General features: G+C 38.6%; 2 long non-coding RNA genes across 2 annotated transcripts in view; both read left to right on the plus strand.

Moving 5' to 3' along the window:
* Positions 1-20,494, plus strand: part of LOC135277788 (uncharacterized) — a 40,538-nt gene extending 20,044 nt beyond the window's left edge. The window contains exon 2 of the long non-coding RNA XR_010345375.1: positions 18,759-20,494. This is a non-coding gene — a long non-coding RNA (uncharacterized LOC135277788). The remainder of the gene's footprint in view (positions 1-18,758) is intronic.
* Positions 4,635-7,827, plus strand: LOC135277787 (uncharacterized). Its single transcript, XR_010345374.1, has 2 exons — positions 4,635-7,464; positions 7,788-7,827. It is a non-coding gene; the product is annotated as an uncharacterized LOC135277787 (long non-coding RNA).
* Positions 20,495-22,726: the final 2,232 nt, after the last annotated feature.

Below are 22,726 nucleotides of genomic sequence, written 5' to 3' on the forward strand. Positions count from 1 at the left end.
AGGCCAATATCCCTGATGAACATCAATGTGAAAATCCTCAATAAAATCCTGGCAAACCAAATCCAGCAGCACATCAAAAAGCTTATCCACCATGTTCAAGTCGGCTTCATTCCTGGGATGCAAGTCTGGTTCAACATACAATCAATAAATGTAATCCATCACATAAATAGAACCAATGACAAAAACCACATGATTATCTCAATAGATGCAGAGAAGGCCTTCGACAAAATCCAACAGCTCTTCATGCTAAAAACTCTCAATAAACCAGGTATTGATGGAACCTATCTCAAAATAAAAGAGCTATTTATGACAAACCCACAGTCAACTTATATTGAATGGGCAAAAGCTGGAAGGATTCCCTTTGAAAACCAGCACAAGACGAGGATGTCCTCTCTCACCACTCCTGTTCAACATAGTATCAGAAGTTCTGGCCAGAGCAGTCAGGCAAGAGAAAGAAATAAAGGGTATTCAATTAGGAAAGGAGGAAGTCAAATTGTCCCTATGTGCAGATGACATGATCATATATTTAGAAGACCCCATTGTCTCAACCCAAGATCTCCTTAAGCTGATAAGCAACTTCAGCAAAGTCTCAGTATACAAAATCAAAGTGCAAAAGTCACAAGCATTTCTATACACCAATAACAAACAAGCAGAGAGCCAAACCATGAGTGAACTCCCATTCATAATTGCTACAAAGAGAATAAAATACCTAGGAATGCAACTTATAAGGGATGTGAAGGACCTCTTCAAGGAGAACTACAAACTGCTGCTCAAGGAAATAAGAGAGGACACAAACAGGGAAAAACATTCCATGCTCATGGTTAGGAAAAATCAATATTGTGAAAATGGCCATACTGCCCAAAGTAATATATAGATTGAATGCTATCCCCATCAAGCTACCATTGATTTTCTTCACAGAATTGGAAAAAACTACTTTAAATTTCATATGGAACCAAAAAAGAGCCCACATAAACCAAGACAACCCTAAGCAAAAAAAAAAATGGAGGCATCACACTACCTGACTTCAAACTATACTACAAGTCTATAGTAATCAAAACAGCATAGTACTGGTACCAAAACAGATATATAGGCCAATGAAACAAAACAGAGGCCTCAGAAATAATGCCACACATCAACAGCCATCTGATCTTTGACAAACCTGACAAAAGCAATGGGGAAAGGATTCCTTATTTAATAAATGGTGTTGGGAAAACTGGCTAGCCATATGCAGAAAGCTGAAACTGGATCCCTTCCTTACACCATATACAAAAATTAACTTGAGATGGATTAAAGACTTAAACGTAAGACCTAAAATCATAAAAACCCTAGAAGAAAACCTAGGCAATACCGGGACATAGGCATGGACAAAGACTTCATGACTAAAACACCAAAAGCAATGGAAACAAAAGCCGAAATTGATAAATGAGATCTAATTAAACTAAAGAGCTTCTGCACAGCAAAAGAAACTATCATCAGAGTGAAAAGGCAACCTACAGAATGGGAGAAAATTTTTGCAATCTCTCTGTCTAACAAAGGGCTAATATCCGAAATCTACAAAGAACTTAAACAAATTTACAAGAAAAAAACAACTCCCTCAAAAAGTGGGCAAACAATATGAACAGACACTTCTCAAAAGGAGACATTTATGCAGCCAACAAACATGAAAAGAAGCTCATCATCACTGGTCATTAGAGAAAAACAAATCAAATCCACAATGTGATACCATCTCACGCCAATTAGAATGGCGATCATTAAAAAGTCAGGAGACAGATGCTGGAGAGGATGTGGAGAAACAGGAATGCTTTTACACTGTTGGTGGGAGTGTAAAGTAGTTCAACCATTGTGACAGTGTGGTGATTCCTCAAGGATCTAGAACTAGAAATACCATTTAACCCAGTAACCCCATTACTGGGTATATAACCAAAGGAGTATAAATCGTTCTATTATAAAGACACATGCACACGTATGTTTATTGTGGCTCTGTTCACAATAGCAACCAACCCAAATGCCCATCAGTGATAGACTGGATAAAGAAAATGTGGCACATTTACACCATGGAATACTGCACAGCCATAAAAAAGGATGAGTTCATATCCTTTTCAGGGACATGGATGAAGCTGGAAACCATCATTCTCAGCAAACTAACACAAGAACAGAAACCCAAACATCACTTTCTCACTCATAAATGGGAGTGGAACAATGTGAACACATGGACACAGGGAGGGGAACATCACATGTTGGGGCCTGTTGGGAGGTAGGGGGCTAAGGGAGGGATAGCATTAGGAAAAATACCTTATGTAGATGACGGGGTCAGCCAACCACTATGGCATGTGTATACGTATTTAACAAACCTGCACATTTTGCATATGTACCCCATATAAAAATTAAAAAATAAACTGATATATATATGTGTGTGTGTGTGTGTGTGTGTGTGTGTGTGTGTGTGTGTTGGAATACTACTTAGCTATAAAAAGGAATAAATTAACAACATTTGCAGCAACCTGGATGGGATTGGAGACCATTATTCTAAGTGAAGTAACTCAGGAATGGAAAACCAAACATCATATGTTCTCACTCATAAGTGGGAGCTAAGCTATGTGCATGCAAAGGTGTAAGAATGGCACAACAGACTTTGGGGACCTGGGGAGAAGGGTGGGAATGGGGTGAGGGATAAAGGACTACAAATCAGGTTTGGTGTATACTGCTCAGGTGATGGGCTCACCAGAATCTTACAAATCACCACTAAAGAACTTATTTATGTAGGTTCCTATTCCTCAAAACAGTTCCAACTATTCCTCAAAAACCTATGGAAATAAAAAAATTAAAAAAAAAAAATCAGGTGAGCACTTACAGTACCTGGTTTTGACTTCATATCACTGAAAGAAGCACACTGAGGAGGGTAGGAAAAACAGTCTTGAATTGTGGACACCTCCCCTCCCCCAGCCCTCAGCAGTGGTCACATGGCACAGAGAGACTCTGCATTTGAAGGAGGGAGATTGCAGTGATTGTGGGACTGCGTTGGAATTTAGTGCTCCCCTGTTGCAGCTAAGAGCAACACTGGGCAGAACTCAGCCAGCACCCACAGAGGGAGCATTTAGACCAGCCCTAGCCAGAGGGAATTTGCCCATCCCAGTGGTCAGAACATGAGTTTCAGCAAACTTTGCCACCATGGGCTAATGTGCCCTACAGTGCTAAATAAACCTGAAAGACAGTCTAGGCCACAAGGACTGCACCTCCTAGGAAGTTCTAATGTTGTGCTGGGCTCAGAACCAGTGGACTTGGGGGCCATGTGACCTAGTGAGACACCAACCCAAACTTAAAAAAGATATCAATATTCAAGTACAAGAAGCTTATGAAACACCAAGCAAATTTAACCCAAAGAAGACTACCTCAAGGTATTTAATAATCAAACTCCCAAAGGTCAAGAATAAAAAAAGAGTCCTAAAAACATCAAGAGAAAAGAAACAAATAACATACAATGGAGGCCATGCATGGTGGCTCACGCCTGTAATCCGGCACTTTGGGAGGCTGAGGCAAGTGGATCACTTGAGGTCAGGAGTTAAAGACCAGCCTGGCCAACATGGCAAAGCCCTGTCTCTACTAAAGATAAAAAAATTAGCTGGGCATGGTTGTGTGTGCCTATAATCCAGCTACTCGGGAGGCTGAGGCACGAGAATTCTTGGAACATGGGAGGCAAAGTTTGCAGTGAGCCAGGATTGTGCCACTGCACCACAGCCTGGTGACAGAGTGAGACTCTGTCTCAAAAACAAACAAAAAAAACAAAACAAAACCCACGTACAATAGAACTCCAATAGGGCTGACAACAGACTTTTCAGTGGAAACCTTTTAGGCCAGGAGGGAATGGCATGACATTGATGGCATGGCATTGAAATATTTCAAGTGCTGAAGGAGAAAAAACTTTTACCTTCAAATAGTATATCTAGCAAAAATGTCCTTCAAACATGAAAGAGAAATACTTTCCCAGACAGACGAAAGCTGAGGGATTTCATCAACACCAGACCTGTCTTACAAGAAATGCCAAAAGGAGTTCAATCTGAAAGAAAATGATGTTAATAAGCAATTAAAAAATCATATGAAGGTACAAAACTCACTGGCAACAGTAAGTACACAGAAAAATACAGATTACTATAACTGTAATTTTGGGTGTGTAAATGACTCATATCTTCTTTCCCAGGCTGGAGTGCAGTGGCACGATCTCAGTTCACTGCAGCCTCCACCTCCCGGGTACAAGTGATTCTCCTGCCTCAGCCTCCTGAGTATCTGTACTACAGGCACGCACCACATGCCTACCTAATTTTCATATTTTTATTAGAGACAGGTTTTCACCATTTGGCCAAGATGTTCTTGATCTCCTAACCTTGTGATCCACCTGCCTTGGCCTCCCGAAGTGCTGGGATTACAGGCATGAGCTACTGCACCTGGCCAATAACTCATATCTTAAGTAAAATGATAAAAATGAATCAATCAGGCTGGGTGCTGTGGCTCACGTCTGTAATCCCAGTACTTGGGGAGGTGGTGGCAGGTGGATCACCTAAGGTCAGGAGTTCAAGACCAGCCTGACCAACGTGGTGAAACCCCGTCTCTACTAAAAATACAAAAAATTAGCTAGGTGTGGTGGCAGGCACCTGTAATCCCAGCTACTCAGGAGGCTGAGGCAGGAGAATTGCTTGAACCCAGGAGGCAGAGGTTACAGTGAGCAAAGATCATGCCACTGCACTCCAGCCTGGGTGACAGAGTGAGACTCCACCTCAAAAAAAAAAAAAAGCCTGGGACCTGATGTCTTCACTGCAAAATTTTACCAAACGTTTAAAGAACTATTACCAGTCCTGCTCAAACTGTTCCAAAAAATAGAGGAGGAGGGAATACTTCCAAACTCATTCTGTGAGGCCAGTATTACCCTGATAGCAAAATCAAAGATGAATCCAAAAAAGAAAACTACAGGCCAATATCCGTGATGAACATTGATGCAAAAGTCTTCAATAAAATACTAGCAAACCATATTCAACAACACATTTTAAAAAATATTCATCATGATCAAGTGGGAGTCATCCTTGGAATGCAAGGGTGTTTCAACAAATGCAAATCAATTATGTGATATATGTGATAACATCATATCAACAGAATGAAAAACAAAAACCATATGGTCATTTTAATTGATACCAAAAAAGTGTTTTATAAAATTCAACTTCCCTTCATGATAAAAAACCTGGGTATAGAGGGAACATACCTCAACAATAAATGCCATATATGACAGACCCATAGCTAATGTCATATTGAATGAGGAAAAACTGAAAGCCTTTCTTCTAAGATCTGGAACACAACATGAATGTCCACTGTCACCACTGTTATTTAACACAGTACTGTACATCCTAGATAGAGCAATCACACAAGAGAAAGAAAGGGCATCCAAATTTGAAAGGAAGAAGCCAAATTATTGTTGTTTTCTGATATGATTTTGTATTTGGGAAAACCTAAAGACTCCACAAGGAAACTATTAGAACTGATAAACAATTTACATAAAGTTGCAGGATACAAATCAACATACAAAAATAGGTGGCACCCTTTCCAGAGCTTCCCATTCTTTAGAAACCAGGATACATATTCTCGGTGGTAGCACACTGGATTCCAGGCTCTGACATCCCCACCAGCCTCCCTGAAGGCAGATGTGTGGCCACAGAGACCCATCTGGACCCATCTGCAGGGTGGGTGATGCCAGTGTTCCAAGAACTATGTTTGACCAGAACTCTGGGAATGTCATAGCCATGCTAGAGGTTCTTGTGAGGAGATGAGTTGGTGAAGAGAGAGGCTGGGATGAAGATGTCTCCAGGAGTGTGCCTGTTTGGGACTGGCATCTCTGCCTGGGCTCTGCTCCCGCTGCCAAGGGAAGAAGGGTTCACTAGTGATGCCCTTTGGAGGAAGACTGAGGAAGCAAAGCAGCTTGCTGAGGAGATAAACATCATCTTCTGTATCAGCCAGACTGATGACATCTTGCTGCATCAAGATGTGGATCTGGTGTGCATCAGCATTCCCCCCTCCACTCACCCAGCAGATACCTGTCAAGGCTCTAGATTTATCGTCTGTGTCTACAATTGTTTTTGCTGCAAGCTGGCCAGATGAGTTTCCCTCCTGAGCCTGTGTGAACAAAATCCATCTCTGTCTGATATGGTTTGGGTCTCTGTCCCCACCCACATCTCTCCTTGAATTGTAATTCCCATAATCCACATGTGTCAAGGGAGGGACCCAGTGGGAGGCAATTGGATCATGGGGGCAGTTTCTCCCATGCTTTTCTCATGATAGTGAATTTCATGAGATTTGATGGATTTATAAGTGTCTGGCATTTCCCCTGCTTGCACTTCTCTCTCATGCCACCATGTAAAGAAGGTCCTAGCTTCCCCATCACTTTCTGGCCATGATTGTAAGTTTCTTGAGGCCTCCCTAGCCATGTGGAACTGAGTCAATTAAACTTCTTTCTTTTATAAATTACCCAGTCTCAGCCAGGCACAGTGGCTCATGCCTGTAATCCCAGCACTTTGGGAGGCCAAGGTGGGCAGATCATGAGGTCAGGAGTTCAAGACCAACTTGACCAATATGGTGAGACCCTGTCTTTACTAAAAATACAAAAATTAGCTGGCATGGTATCACTTGCCTGTAGTCCCAGCTACTCAAGAGGCTGAAGCAGGAAAATCACTTGAACTTGGGAGGCAGAGGTTGCAGTGAGCTGAGATCACACCACTGCACTCCAGCCTAGTAAACAGAGCAAGTTTCCATCTCAAAAAAATAATAAATTATCCAGGCTCAGGTATTTTTTTAATAGCAGGGTGAGAATGGACTAATACACAGTCCATCAGGGTATTGGGAAGAATGTGGTTTGCAAGAAGGCAGCAATATCAGTGGATGCATTCCAGATGGTGATGGCCTTGTGCTACTGCCTGCAGCTGATGAGCCTGGTGGGGAATGTGCTGCATTTCCTGCCTGCCTTTATGTGCACTTGAAGCAACCAGTCTTGGAGCACTATGCAGGAGTGGTGATGATCTGCGACACCTCCATCTACTCAGGCAGCCTGCTGTGACAAGCTCATTGGCGGCAGGGGCCTGACACAATGGGGACCTACATCGCAGACCTGCTGACTCACCTGACCTACTGGAGAGCTGAGAAGGTGCACGGGCTGGTCAAGACATATGTGAGGCAGAATGCCACCATTTGTGGCTTCTGGCGTGTCACCAGTGATTACTTCTGTTTAAAAAAAAAAAAAAAACCTACCTGCCAAAACAGGATTCAACACTGTGTTAAAGAAGAAGGAAACAACCTCACAACACCAAGATACTAAGCAATGTAACAATTACCATTATACAATAAAAAATTACTAGACACATCAAGATTCAACAAAATGTGATGCATACCAGAAGAAATATCAGTCAATAGAAACAGAATCAGAAATGACAGGCCGGGCGCGGTGGCTCAAGCCTGTAATCCCAGCACTTTGGGAGGCCGAGGCGGGTGGATCACGAGGTCAAGAGATCGAGACCATCCTGGTCAACATGGTGAAACCCCGTCTCTACTAATACAAAAAATGAGCTGGGCACGGTGGCGCGTGCCTGTAATCCCAGCTACTCAGGAGGCTGAGGCAGGAGAATTGCCTGAACCCAGGAGGCGGAGATTGCGGTGAGCCGAGATCGCGCCATTGCGCTCCAGCCTGGATAACAAGAGCGAAACTCCGTCTCAAAAAAAAAAAAAAAAAAAAAAAAAAAAAAAAAAAGAAATGACAGAGATCATGAAATTAGCAAAAAAAAAAAAAAAAAAATTAAAGCTATTACTAATATAATCAAGAATTTACAAGAAAGTATGAACATGAGAAAAATTAAAGATATGAAAAACAATGAAATGCAACTTTTAGACCTATGTAATGCAATATCTGAAAAAAAATTAAATAACTGTAGGAGTTTAAAGCAAATTTACTGCAGAAGAAAAGATTGGTGACCTTGAAGACATAGCAATAGAAGCTATTCAAGCTGCAACACACAGGGAAAAATAGACCAACAAGCCAAACTGCTATGAGTGTCTGCAGAAATAACCTTTAATAGATACGTAACTCTAAGGACCATAGATAGTGGAATTGACAGATATGAAGTATATAATTTCTGTGTTCCAAATGTTTTAAAAGGTAAAGTATGTTATAAAGAAGAGCTAGAGATTACCAGGAATAAACAGTCAGGTTGGAAGGTAGGTGGGAGAAGGGGAGATGCTCTAGAAATACAAAATACAATTGTTAGAATAACAAAACTCAGTGGAAAGGTTAAAGAGCAATTTGGTACAAATGAAGAGAGAATTAATAAATGAAGCCAGTGCAGGGGCTCATGCCTGTAATTCCAGCACTTTGGGAGGCCGAGGTGAGACAATCACTTGAGGCCAGGAGTTCAAGGACAACATGGACAATATGGTGAGACCCTGTCTTTACCAAAAAAAATAAAAATTAGCTAGGCATGGTAGTGCATGCCTGTAGTTTTAGCTACTCAGGAAGCTAAGGCAGAGCATCACTTGGCCCCAGGAGTTTGAGGCTTCAGTGCACTATGATTATGCCACTGTACTCCAGCTTGGGTGACAGAGTGAGACCTTGTCTCTTAAAAAAATAAAATAAATGAGAATATACCTCTTAAAATTACCCAGAGTATACTAAAGAGAGACAAGGAAGTACAAATATGAAAACAATATTAAGAGATGGAAGCTTGGATAAGAAAGTCACACATATTTCAAATCAATATTTTATTTTACAGGAAGTAAAAAAAAGTCACACATATGACTAACTGAAATCTCAGAAAGATAGAAAAGAAGAAAAAAAGAAAAGGCAGTATTCCCCGCCCCCCAATATTTTGTGAAATTTTTCAAACATACAAAAAAGTTGAAAGAATTATAGAATGAAGTTTTATGTTTACCAATTAATTCTAGAACATTTTGTTACATTTACTGTATCATATAGATATCCACTTATCCATCCATCAATCCATTCTGTTTTTTAATGCATTTCAGAGTAAGTTGTAGACATCACCAGTAAACAGTATGTTCATCATTAGTATTAAATATTGTTTTATAGCATTTTTCTATTTAAAATTTACATACAATAAAAGGCACAAATCTTAAGTGCAATATTTGGTAAATTTTTACAAGTGCATACACCTGTGTTACACAAACTATCAAAAAATATAACATACAGCACTTCAGAAAGTTCCCTTATGCCTTTTGCTAGTCAGTCCCTGCCCTCTACCTCCCACTAGTAAGAAGTGTTCTAATGAGAGGTATCATTTAGATAAATAGTGCTGTGATTTTTGCAGAAATGATGAAAAAAAATGAATCTACAGATCTAGGAATCACAACATAATGAAAGGAGGATACATAAATAGAAATGTGTAATGACATATTGTATAAGGAAACTACAGAACTGGTAAGATCTTACAAGCAACTAAAAAGGGCAGATCACTTGCAAAAGAATAGCAGTGAAAATGACAGTGGATTTCTCAGCATCAATGGAAGCCAGGAGTTAATGGAATAATATCTTTCAAGTACCAAAAGAAGGTAATGGTCAGCTAGAATTTTGTACTTGGCCAAACTACCTCTAAAGAAGAAGAGTGAAAAAGAGACATTTAAAGATAAATGATAATTGAGAGTTTAGCTCAGAAACATGCATGAAACTCCTAAATGACATACAGTCATGCCGTGCATGACAAAATTTTGGTCAATAACAGACCACGTATACAATGGTGGTCCCATAAGATTATTGGCTGAGTGTTGCTAATCCAAAAATCTGAAATCCAAAATACTCCAAAATTTGAAACTTCTTCAGTGCCAACATAATGCTCAGAGGAAATGCTCCTTGGAACATTTTGGACTTTGGATTTTCAGGTTAGGGATGCTCAACACTAAGTATCATGCAATTATTCCGAAATAAAAAAATTCAAAACCAAAATATTCTTGTCCTAAGCATTTAAGATTAGGGATACTCAACCTGTAATATTGTATTTTTACTGTACCTTTTCTATGTTTAGGTATGTTTAAATACACAAATACTCTTATATTACAGTTGCCTATTCAGTACAATATGTTGTACAAGTTGGTAGCCTAGGAGCAATAGGCCATGCCATATAATCTAGGTATGTAGTAGGTTATGCCATCTAGGTTTGTGTAGGTACACTCTATGGTTTTGCACAATGATGAAATCACTTAAGGACACCTTTCACCTTTCTCAGAATGTATCCTATCATTAAGTGACGTGTGACTGTAGTTGAGAAGCAGCATTTCGTAGGGGTTAAGAATATGCACTTTGGAGATTCCATAGGTGTGAATCCCTGTTCTACTATTTGCTAGCTGTGGAACACTGGACAAGTGAGTTAACACCTCTGTGCTTCAGTTGTTTTTTTTTTTTTTTTCTCACTTGTAAAATTTTGACAATAATTGCATTTACTTTGTGGAATTGTTATGAGGATTAAACAAACTAATGTAAAATAAAGCGCTTAGAACCAAACCTGGAATATAAGTGCTTTGTTAAGTCAGAGCTTTAAAAAAGGAAATTATAGAAGAATGGTCTGAAGTACAAAATAAAATGGTGAGTGAATAAAATGGTGAACAATCTTCTCAATCCAAACAAACATTATCAGTCTAGAAAAATAAGGTCTGATTTGTGAAGTTTTGAACTAATGCCTTCAAAATAACAATAGCAGATAGGTATTTGGGGTAGGTCAATGTAATTAAAATTATTCTAAGATCATTGTTTTGTTTGGAAGGAAGGTTAAGATATGTTTGCTTTTACATTTTATTAAGTTAGACACATAAAGTGCAGGGACAGTTGTAAGAAAAGGAATAAATATAGAGATATGCATTCCAGTTCAATGGAGGAAAAATGAAATTTTAAAAATCTAACCATAAAATCACTTTTTTTAAAATGCAAAAACATTGGGGCTATAAAAATAGTTGCTCAGAAAACACAAGGCATATATAAACAAAAAAGTAAGATGTATAAACAAATCCAACTATATCAAGAATCACAATAAACATAAATGTATGAAATTTACCAATTAAAAGACAAAGTTTGTCAGACTGAAATAAATATAAAAATCTAGCTGTATGACATATACAGGAATTTTAAAACATCCAGACACAAAACAGTAGAAAATAAGAGATAGAAAAACATATACCAGGCAGATCCTAATACAAAGAATTCACATACATATAATAATACCAGAAAAAAGATAGATTTTAAGCCAAAAAAGATTATCAGAATAAAAATATCATTACCTACTGATAAAAGATTGAATTCACCAGAAAAATAGAATAATTCTAATCCTGTTTGTAACTAATAAAATGGACTTAAGCTATATACAGCAAAATGTTAGCACTACAGCAAGTAGCAAATTTCTCTGCGACTCTCTCAGTTCTTGATAGGTTAAGCCAACAAAAACCAGTGCATTGGTCTAGGCCCTGGGAATACAGAAGTGAACAGGCAGACCATCACTTGCATACTAGTGGGACGATAAATTAACAAAAATATGAAATTTTGGATAATGATGAATGAAGAAAATAAAACCAAATATAAAGGTAGAATCTGATGGAAAGAGGTTGTTATTTTATGAGGGTGGTTAAAGGAAGGCTTCCTTGAGGAGGTGGCATTTACACAGACACATGAACTAGTTTAGAGAGCAAATGATGCATACATATTGGGGAACATTTTTTCAGACAAAAAGAAAAGCTACTGGAAAGACCTTGAGGCAAAAATGAGTTTCACATGATGCAAATACACATATTTAGATTTTTTGAATCTGCTTAGAATGTCTTTTCCCCCCATTTTAAGTAGAATGTAGAAACCTTACTACCATACAGGTGCACTTATCCTCTACGCTTTACATTAGAGTTGTCATAAACTACATCTACATATGTTGAAAACCCCATCAGACAATGGTACAATTTTTGTTTTCAACTGTCCAATATATTTTTGTATTTTCTTTTTTTTTTTTTTTTGAGGATGCTAATCTGCCACGTCTAATATATTTTTAAAAAACTTAATGCCCATCAATGATAGACTAGATAAAGAAAATGTGGCACACATACACCATGGAATACTGTGCAGCCATAAAAAAGGATGGGTTCATGTCCTTTGCAGGGACATGGATGAAGCTGGAAACCATTATTCTCAGTAAACTAACACAGGAACAGAAAACCAAACACCACATGTTTTCACTCATAAGTGGGAGTTGAACAATGAGAACACACAAACAGGGAGGGGAACATCACCCACCGGGGCCTGTCAGTGGGTAGGGGTGTAGGGGAAGCATAGCATTAGGAGAAAAACTAATGTAGGTGAAGGGTTGATGGGTGCAGCAAACCACCATGGCACATGTATACCTACGTAACAAACCTGCACTTCTGCACATGTATCCCAGAACTTAGGGTATAATTTAAAAAAAAAAAAAAAAAAAGAACTTAAAAGGAGAATAGGCTACTATTTTTACACAGATATTTACTGTTTCTGGTGCTCTTCCTTCATTCCTGATGTTTCAGGTTTCCTTCTGGTATCATTTCTCTCTGAAGAATTTTCTTTAGCAATTCTTTTAGAACAGCTCTGCTAGAAATGAATTCTTTTAGTTTGTCTTCATTATGAGAATGCCATTATTTCCCCTGAATTCCTGATGGATATTTTCACTGGATGTAGTATTCTATGTTGACAATTATTTTCTTTCAGCACTTTAAAAATATTGTGCCACTTCTGTGGTTTGCATGGATCCTGCTGAAAGATTTGCTGTGATTCAGATTGTTTCTGTGTAGGTAGTACTTTGAATTTCTCTAGCTGCTTCCAAGATTTTTTTCTTTGTCTTCATTTTTCAGCATTTTGATTATGATGTGTTTGGCTATAAATTTATGTGTTCATCCTGCTTGGGGTTTGTTGAACTTCTTGAATCTGTAGATTTGTCTTTTGCCGAATTTGGGACCTTTTCTTACATTATTCTAAAATTTTCAGCACCTTTTATCATATCCAAGAGGTCTTGGAAATTCTAGTCATTGTTTTTTCTAATCTTTTTTCTCTCTGTTGTTCAGATTGCTTAATTTTTATTCCTCTATTTACAAATTCATTGACTTTGTCATGTTTACCTTGGTATATTTGAGTCTTCTTTATGTCTTCTATTTCTTTGCTGATACTTTCTATTTTTTTATTGGTTTCAAAAATGCTTGTGATTTCTTGTAGGAGAATTGTTATAACAAAGTCAAGAACTTTGAAGGGCCTGAGATTTTTACCTTACTTGCGAGTTAACAAGTTAGGCTGCCACAATTTTATGAATAGTGACAGAAGACATGAGACTCCTGGGTCAGAGACAAAGGACAGTTTATTAGCCACACGAATAGCAGGAGGCAGAGTATCAGCATTTAACCCAGTTTTCTAAGCCTCAGTTCCCACACAGTGATGCTATGACAACCTGGTGATACCTGTATATGTAGTGGATTTTGTTATAGAAGAACTCTGTGGGAAACACCAGTCTTTAATAAAGCCCAGCCTTGCCCTGAAGACAGACATTATCTTTTTTTATCCTGGAAAGCAAAAACATCTGTCCTTGGTCGCAAAGGAAGACATTCTATCTTCCAAGGACGTTTGCTATACAAACAGCCCAAAAAGATAGTTCAGAGAAAAAGCTGTTAATGCTTTTGCCTAGAACACATGCAGAAATGAAAGAGACCAGTGGAGAATAGTCTCCTAACAAATTTTAATAGTTGCTTTAAAGCCTTCATCAGATAATTTTATCATCTGTGTTATCTCAACATTGTCCTTTTTTCCCCTATATAAATTGAGATTTTTCCCGTTTTTTTTTAATATGCTTTGTAATTTTGGACTGTATCATGGACATTTTGAATATTCTGTTTTGAGATGCTAGATCTTATTTAAATCCTACTAAGACTGTTGATATTTTTGTTTTAGCAAGCTATCAAGCTGTATAGGTTCCAGCCACAAGTTCAGACTAGTCTTCTGCAGGTGAGAAAGCACATAATGATATTAATATCCACCTCCAAAACCCCAATATGTACTAAATTCCAGAGTAATAAACCTAGAGAGGCCTTCTTCCTCTTCCCCAGAGGAAATTCACTTACATTTCAAGATAATGAGTAATATCTCTCCTGAGTGGGAGGAATGGATAGGTCACCATTCAATCTTAAATATTGGAGTCTTCCAGATTTAAGATTCGTCACCTGTGATGGAACCCACTGCACAGGAAACATCTGTTGGCTTATGGGAAATGAGGTATGGGGAAACTACATAAGGTGTTGTAAATGCTTTGTGCTTTGAGTAACAAATCTTTTATGGCACTAGCCCAACAGTCTGGTGTTCTCTGCCAATATATGTATATGAAACTGTGACAAGCTAACCTATTAGCTTGCAAGAAGGATAAAATCTAAGACACTTCACAGTTTCTGACTTAACAGGGGAGAGTGGCAGGATGTGAAGGTGAAGAAGCAGGCAAGGCAAATCATGTAGCACCATCCATAGTTGAGGTAATAGATGGATTGTTAATGTTAAGAATAATGACAGCAGTAGCATTGGAAAGGAAAACAAGACACTGCATGCTAAGCTCTTCTGTGATGAAGGTGAGAGACTAGGAGCACAGTAGATGATTGTACAATAAGCAGGACACCTACCTCATCTCTAGGCCCCTTTGGTAAGTGAGTTGAGTGATTTTTAAAAGGAGACACAATTTGAGAGTATTGTAGGGAAAGCAATATTATTAGGAGATGGTTAGGTTTTGGTTAGAGTAAGAAAATGAAAAGAATGTTTAGAAAAGGTGTTAAGGATTAGGAGATTTGACTAATGACAATTCAGTGGAAGGGTCAACACAGATTGAGGAGTTGGAGGCCGGGCGGCTCATATTTGTAAGCCCAGCATCTTGGGAGTTGAGGCAGGCAGATCACCTGAGGTCAGGAGTTCAAGACCAGCCTGGCCAACATGGTGAAACCCCATCTCTACTAAAATACAAAAATTAGCTGAGTGTGGTGGCGCACACCTGTAATCCTAGATACTCTGGAGGCTGATACAGGAGAATTGCTTGAACCCGGCAGATGGAGGTTGAGTGAGCCGAGATCATGCCACTGCATTCCAGCCTTGGCAACAGAGAGACGCTGCCTCAAAAAAAAAGAAAAAAAAAAGGAGTGGGAAATTAGGCTATATTAGAGCAAAGCATGATGGTGTCACAATTCTATACAATTGACTCTAAAAGATGCAAATAGGCAAATGAGGTATGATGGGGTTATTTCTATTTTTTTTTTTAAAAGAAGGTCTCATTATAGCCTCTTGGCATTGTTCTTTTAAGCGGTTTATAGCTTGTAATTATAATCTCTTAGAATTATTCTCTTAGGCAGTTTATAAAGCGGGTGGATATTTCAATGGCATCACGGATAGATTTACCAGGATCACACTCAACTCTGTGTGCCTCTAAAATCCAGCTGGAGTTGTGACTGGGAGGAACTTTGGATGTGTTATTTAAACCCAGGAACACTGGGAATTTTAGAGGCTTTCTTTACAGTCTAAGTCTTTGGTGTTGCTGCCACTGGACAGGCAATCTCCAGGAGCTTGGAAATCCTGCTGTGACTGGAAAAGAGCATAGTGATATAAATATCTACCTGGAAAACCCAAGAAAAGCAACATCACTTTGGGTGTCTCCTCAAACTTCAGCTCATCAGAGGGGGCTTATTTGAATACACTATCTGAGAGAGTATCTTTCCTGGTCACTTTCCATCCTCCTTTCTATGCTTCCCCGCCCCCACCACCTCCTTAGCACTTATCACCACCTGTCATATATTTCTCTCTCTAGTATTTCCTCTCAGGAGGATATAAAGACCTTGAGAACAGATTTTTTAGATTCCGATTTTAGAAAAAGTTTTTTTTTTTTTTTTTTTTTTTTTTGAGGCGAAGTTTCGCTGTTGTTTCCCAGACTGGAGTGCAATGGCACAATCTCGGCTCACTGCACCCTCCGCCTCCTGGGTTCAATCAATTCTCCTGCCCCAGCCTCCCGAGTAGCTGGGATTACAGGCGCGCACCACCATGCCCAGCTAATTTTTGTATTTTTAGTAGAGACGGGGTTTCACCTTGTTGACCAGGATGGTCTCGATCTCTTGACCTCGTGATCCGCCCGCCTCAGCCTCCCAAAGTGCGGGGATTACAGACATGAGCCACCATGCCCGGCCGAGAACAGATTTTTTACTGCTATTTCCAGGACCCAGATTAGCATTTGGCACATTGTACATACTCAGTAAATATTTGTAGAGTGGATGAATGGATAGATAAACTGAAGAATATTAGAACCATTAAGCAAGTTTGGTAATTAATTACCAATTAAAAAATCAGTAATTCTGCCAGGCATGGTGGCTCACGCCTGTAATTCCAGCACTTTGGGAGGCTGAGGGGCAAGGGTCATCTGAAGTTAGGAATTAGAGACCAGTCTGGCCAATAAGGTGAAACCCGTCTCTACTAAAAATATAAAAATTAGCTGGGTGTGGTGGCATGCACCTGTAATCCCAGCTACTTGGGAGGCTAAAGCAGGAGAATCACTTGAATCCAAGAGGCAGCGGTTACAGTGAGCCGAGATCGTGCCACTGCACTCCAGCCTGGGTGAAAAATTGATACCCTGTCTCAAAAAATTAAAAAATCAGTAATTCTAAAATTAATAGTGTTTCTATGTACCAGCAAAAACCATTCGAAAAGTATAGAAAAAAATGTATTAATAGTAATAAAGAATATGAAATATCCAGAAGTAAACTAACTGGTAAATAATACTCAAATTTTACCAACAGAGGAAATGGATGAATGGAGGAGAGTACCATGCTGCTGGATGGAAAGACATAATGTCGTAATAATGCAAATTATCTTCAAGTTAATCTGTAAAGTGGACACAATAGCAATCAAAATTCCAGTGGAATTTTTAGAGGAAAGGAAGTGGCAAATTTGACAAAATGATTGCAGATTTCACCATGAAGAATAAATGCTTCAGAATAGTCAATTCTTATTCTGAAGAAAGGCATTGATAAGGGACCTTGCAAAAAAAAAAAAAGAGAGAGAGAGAGAGATAAGGGACCTTGCTCTATTAAACACAAAAACCTATATAGGAAAAGACAAATGGTAATACCATTTAAAAAAAAGTTGTTTTTTTTTTTTTTTAAGTACATACGCTTTGCCCAGACATTCCGCTTCTGGAAAATTTCCCTGAGAAATAACTAGATAATATGGCAAAGATGTTTATTGAAACATTGCCCAATACCAAACCAATTAAAAACATTTATTGTTTAACAAGTAGAGGATGATTTAACAAAATATGGTTTAAATAAATTCCTGTGGAATACCACGAAGCTCTTAAGCATGATGTTGTAGAACTACATTAATTGATATGGAAGGTGATCGCCATATATTGTGTTTTAGCTGATTACAAAACATTATGTCTAATAGTAGCCACATTTTTGTAATATAAAAATTGGCATATACATGTGAAAAAAGATCTAGATGGAAGATTATATATCAAAATGTTAACAATAGTTCTGCACCTGTACACTGAAAAACTGGTAAGCTTTCCCCAAAATGGGATGGCCGTTAAACTCCTCATTACTGCCACCTGGTGGCAACCAAGGGAGATTCCTAATTTCTTTTCTACCACCTTGAGTACAACACACAAAACATAATTAAAGTAATAAAGAAATCTTCAGTATCACCTGGTTCTACCCATCATTTTGTAGCTGAAGAAATAAAGAGCAAATACTTTAAGCCACTTGTCTAAAGTTTCACTATTAGTGAAATTTAATAATAGTAGCAAACATTTGTTGAGCCCTTTTGCTATGTACTTCAAATGGATTATATCATTTTATCATCACAGGAGTCTATGAGGTTGGTCCTATTTTTACTCTCAATTATCCCCATTTACAAGATGAGGATCCTGAGATTCAGGAAAAGTAAGCAACTTATCCAAGGCTGTATACTTGAAATACAGCCAGTCATTCTGGTTTCACCTCCCTCTCCTGAATCTCTGTACTGTACCTTCTTAGCCCATTAATTGCCTCTGCCCTTTCCACTAAGTGCCCTTGCCCTTTCCTTGTCCCTTCCTTCAATGTTTTGCCGACAACTCTTATCATATGCCCAGTCTTTGGGTTATGTTTCTCATGGTTGAAAAGACAGTATAGGCCAGGTGCGGTAGCCCACGCCTGTAATCCCAACACTTTGGGAGGCCAAGGTCAGGAGTTTGAGACCAGCCTGGCCAACATGGCAAAACCTCATCTCTACTGAGGTAATCCCAGCTACTCGGGAGGCTGAGGCATGAGAATTGCTTGAACCTGAAGGCAGAGGTTATTGCAGTGAGCCGAGATCGTGCTACTGCGCTCCAGCCAGGAGATAGAGCAAGACTCTGTCTCCAAAAAAGAAAAGAAAAGAAAAGAAAAGATGGTATAAACATTTACTGAGAGAAGTACAAGGAAACAAAATAATCTTTCCCCTGGCTCCGTAATTACCCCAAGACCCTTGTCCAGATAGAAACTTAGACTTATTAACATACTGAATTGTTCAAGTGTCCGTATACTAAGAATCTTACATCAGCGATATGGAACTATGAATAGGCTTCCTTGAGTTCCCAGCTCCACTCTATAATCCCCCTCCTAAGTTTCTGTATAGCAGAGTGTAGAGGGAATATCACTATATGCAGTTGTTCATGTACTTCTTCCCCTTTCTCTTCTAGCTCTTGACAAAATTCTCAGGGAAAACTGTGTTCAGCTCTGGATGTCTCCTTTTTTGTGGATCAAACACAAAGGGCATCATTCTAAAATATATGTGGAACCATAAAAGCCCCAAATAACCAAGCAACCCTGAGCAAAAAGAACAAAACTGGAAGCATCATACTACCAGACTTCAAAATTTACTACAAAGCTTTAATACCTCAAACAACATGGTGCTGGAATAAAAAAAAAATAGATACATAGACCAATGAAACAGAATAGAGAATCCGAATATACCAACTCATCTTTAACAAAGGTGCCAAGAACATAGAATGAGGAAAGGATGGTCTTTTTAATAAATGATGTGGGGAAACTGGATAACTATATGCAGAAGAATGAAACAAGATTCCTCTCTCTCACCATACACAAAAATCAAATCAAAATGGATTAAAGACCTAAATCTAAGACCTGAAACTACGAAACTAGTAGAAGAATACACTGGGGAAGTGCTCCAGGACCTTGGTCTTGGCAAAAGATTATTTTTGTGTAAGACCTCAGAAGCACAGACAACAAAGCAAAAATAAACAAATGAGATTACATTAAGCTAAAAAGTTTCTGCACAGCAGAGAAAATAATCAACAGAGTGGGGGAGACAACCCATGGAATGGGAGAAAATATTTTCAAACTTTCCATCCAACAAGGGATTAATGACCAGAATAAGTAAAGAGCTCAAACAATTTAATAGCAAAACAAAAAACAAAAAACAAATAATCAAAAAAAAAACCCCAAAAAACAAATAATCTGAAAAGTGGGCAAAAGATCTGAACAAACATTTCTCAAAGGAAGACAAAAATGGCCAACAGGTATATGAAAAAATGTCCAACATGACTAATCATTAGAGAAATGTAAATTAAAGCGTGTTATTTCACCCCAGTTAAAATGATTTGTATTTAAAAAAACAGATAAAACAGATGCTAGTGAGGATCTGGAGAAAAGAGAACCCTCATACACTGTTGGTGGAAATGTAAACTAGTACAACCACTCTGAAGAACAGTATGGAGGTTCTTCAAAAAACTAAAAATAGAATTAACATATGATCTAGCAATTTCACTACTGAATATCCAAAAGAAATCTGCATATCAAAAAGATATCTGCACTCCCATGTTTATTGTAGCACTGTATGCCAAAGTATGGAATCAACCTAAGTGCCCATCAATGGATGAATGGATAAAGTGTGGCATATAAGCACAATGAAATATTAATCGGCCATAAAAAGTAATTAAATCCTCTTATTTGCAGCAACATGGATGGTATTGGAGACCACTATGTTAAATAAGCCAAGTACATAAAGACAAATACTGCATGTTACCAGTCATACATGAGAACTAAATACATGGATGTTATGATGACACCGAGTAGATTGCTGGTTACCAGAGGCCAGAAAGGAGGGGATGGAGTAGGGGATGAAGGGGGAAAAAGTATATGAGTGTATTTATTACCACTGAACTGTACACTTTAAATGGTAAAGATGATATATATTACCTCAATTTACAAGAGAAAAAACAAATGGCATCAACGTTAATAAGTGTGAAAGTTGTACTGGGAATAAATCTCATTTAAAAGTGAAATTAGAAATCTGAAATAACTAGTGCAGTTAGCCTCTGAAGCCCTTGAAAACCCCAAAAGTCTTATTCAGAACTGGTCCCAAAATGAATACATACCTTTGTTTTATTGTCTAATTAAAGCTGCTTTTTTTCAAGTATTAGTTTGCTTCAAAATAATTTTTTTTATTTGTACTAGTATTATAAGAGTGTTATTTCCTCTTTTTCAGCTGTATTTTTTGGAGAACAGTGTTAGTGAAAAGAACTTAACTGTTAGACAGTTTTGAGTTAAAATTCACATATTAGCTGTGATGAGGAAACTATTACATTAATTAAATTTTAATTACTTAATTTTATGATTTCTAAAATAAAGAATAATCATGTCACCAAAGGTAGTGGAGAGGATTTAATGGGATGACACATAAAACTGGGACACAGGCATCTAACAAGTACACATTTCCTCCCCTTCTCCCTTGTTATATACTTATCCACATGGGCTAGAATTTCTCTGAAGGAACCAATTCTATCTTAGCCAGTGTTCTATTTGAGGTATTTGAGGCTCTCCACTTTTTTCTTTCACATCCCACTTTCGATCTCTCATTACCTACTTCGAGCTCTGCTTTCAGACTAGATTCATAATTCAGTGATTTCCTACTCCTCCACAAACACCACCCTGGCCCAGGCCATCATCATTTTTCATCTGGACTACTGTAGTCACTTCCTAACTAGACTCCCAACTTCCACTCTTGCTGCTTACCATTTATTATTCACATAGCAGCCAAAGTTATTCTTTCATAAATTAGATCATGTCACTTCTCTGCTCAAAACCTTCCAAGAGCTCCCCATGACTTTTAGACTAAATATCTAAAGTCCTTACCAAAATCTACCAGACCTCTGTGATTTAACCCCAGCCTATCATTCTGACTTCAAACCTCTCTCCTGCTCCCTTACTCTGCTCCAGCAGCACTGGCCTCCTTCCTTTTTTTTTTTTTTTTTCCAAATGGCATGATCTTGGCTCACTGCAACCTTTGCCTCCTAGGTTTAAGCAATGCTCCTGCCTCAGCCTCCCAAGTAGCTGGGATTACAGACACCCGCTGCCATGGCCAGCTATTTTTTTCTATTTTTAGCAGAGAAGGGGTTTCACCATGTTGGCCAGACTGGTCTTGAACTCCTGACCTCAGGTGATCCATCAGCCTCCAAAAGTGTTGGGATTACAGGTGTGAGCCACTGCGCCCAGCAGTCCTTGCTGTTCTTTGATGGTACCAAGCATACTCCTGCCTCAGGCCCTTTACATCTGTTGTTCCTTCTGCCTGGAATGCTCTTTCTAGATCTTTAATGACTTACTTTCTCATTTTCCACCTCAGAGAGGCTGAACCTAGGTACCTCATTTTAAACAGATACTACCCCTGCAAGGCTTTCTTTCCTTATGCTTATTTTCCTCATAGCACTTACCCCACAATGATATTGAGATATATATTTTCTTTCCTTCCTTCCTCTTTCTCTCTTCCTTTCTTTTTCTTTTTCTTTTCCTTCTTTCCTTCCTTTTCTTTCTTTTCTCTCTCTCTCTCTCGCTCTCACTCTTGCTCGCTCTCTTTCTTTTAGGGGTCTCACTATGTTGCCCAGGCTCTTCTCGTACCTCAGCCTCCCAAGTAGCTGGGACTGTAGGCACACACCACCACACCTAACTATACATACAGTGCCACCTGAAATATGTTTCCCATCTGAAATATAGGTTCAAGACTTTGTTTTGTTCACTTTGTATTATCAGCATTTACATCTGCCAGGCACTCAAAAGTATTTGTTGAATAAGTAAGTGAGCAAACTTTAACTTACTGCTATCCAATCAGCAAACTTACCTGCTTCCACAGCCATCCTTTCCCCTCTCCCTCCTTTTAAGTAAGAGATGTTTTTCTTCCTGTCCGAGATTATAATGTGTCTCCTGTGTCCTGCCTCCTCAGCATTCCTTAATATTGCCTATCTTCTATTTTCATTTCTCCCTGGCTACACTTTTTGTTTTCTGGCAAGCACACATCTCTCCCATCTTAAATTTAAAAAAAGAAAAAATCTCTGTGCATCGCCTGTCAGCTGCTAGTCTCTCTCTCCTGCTCTTAACAGCCAAACTTGTGAAATATTTATTTATACTCTTTGCATTGCCTCACTTCTCTTTCATTCTAGTTTCTCCAAACCCATAGGAACTGCTCAGTCCTGTATAAAACAGTTTCTTTCCTGAGCTCTTCTAAGATACTACTCACTTATTGTTTTTTTATGTTACTTCCCTGATTGCTACTTTTCCTATCCCTCCCTCAAATTTTGTGTCTCACAGGGTTCTGATACAGGTTCTTTGTGTTCTCCAGATTCTCCCTTGTCAATCTTACCACATCCATTGCTTT

Source organism: Aotus nancymaae, unplaced genomic scaffold, assembly GCF_030222135.1.
Source record: "Aotus nancymaae isolate 86718 unplaced genomic scaffold, 86718_ANA_hifiasm-v0.15.2.pri h1tg000033l, whole genome shotgun sequence".
In the NCBI taxonomy this organism is placed as follows: Eukaryota; Metazoa; Chordata; class Mammalia; order Primates; family Aotidae; genus Aotus; species Aotus nancymaae.